The sequence below is a fragment of the Schistocerca nitens genome, chromosome 7, assembly GCF_023898315.1.
Source record: "Schistocerca nitens isolate TAMUIC-IGC-003100 chromosome 7, iqSchNite1.1, whole genome shotgun sequence".
NCBI classification, from domain to species: Eukaryota; Metazoa; Arthropoda; class Insecta; order Orthoptera; family Acrididae; genus Schistocerca; species Schistocerca nitens.
Genome location: NC_064620.1, coordinates 334,589,168 through 334,590,258, shown reverse-complemented (window position 1 = coordinate 334,590,258; position 1,091 = coordinate 334,589,168).

The following is a 1,091-nucleotide window of genomic DNA, read 5'->3' as shown; positions in this document are numbered from 1 at the left end:
GATTCCAGTCGTTCCACCTCGCTTACTGTAATCCCTTCCCTTACCAAAATAGCTGTTCCAACACTTGTTTCGGGAGACACATTTATGTAACTGACAAAACCGGGAATTACCAAATCCGAAATTAGAACTTCTTGTAACAGGGCAATATCAGTCGCGGATTCGTACAAAAATTCCTTAAGGGCCGATAATTTCAAACCGGTCGTGATTTTATTTATGTTTATAGTGGTGACAGAATAAGATTGCGTCATTGTGCTGTCACTATGTAGTTGTTTTGTTGAACTAATTTAGTTTACTGTGGTTCAGGGTTCAGTTAAGCTGTAACAGTTTTCTCGGAAGGCTGAACATGGAATAACACTTCAATCAGTTTATTAGTTACTGTCCCGTTTTTTTCTACTTCTGATGTTTTCTCTTGTACCGCAAGCAGACTGATTTCCTGGTAAACTTTCTGATTTTTCCTCCAGTGATTCGTGTACGACCGTTTCGGACTGAACATTCTTTGGGCTTGGGTCGCCCCTATTGGATTTTCCCTTCCCTTGGTTACGAGCTACATTCTCATTTGGTTGCGTCGGTATTTTACTTCGCGGCTTATCTGGAGCAGCAGCAGACGCTTTAGCAATTTCGGTTGCCGGCGCCTGCCCTGAGGTGTTGACCGTGATTTCAGTTTGGCCACCACTTCCTCGTTCTTTATTAATTTCACTCACTTTCTGATCGAGGGAAACAAATGGAGACTGCAGTTTTGCATCCTCTCCCTGAATTTGTTTATTAACAGATAGATTCTGATCTTTGCAATCGGGTACTGCACCTGTTGTTTCTTGCAAATTAATGCTGCTTACACCCCTTTCATTTTCTGGTACCGTATGTGTATTATCTTTCTGTTCATTAGTTTCCATTCGCATTTTGCCTTCAGGTTCCTCTGCCTCCTCATCGCACTGTTTTTGCTTGCGAAGTGAGGGAGAGGGACAAGACAGCTCGTCCTCTGAACAACTATCAGTTATGTCCAGAGGTCGTTTTTTCGGTTGCATTTCAGTTTCACGAGTAGTGGCAACGGGGTTTCCTTTTGTTGTTAACGGGGGAAATTGACTGTTATCGTG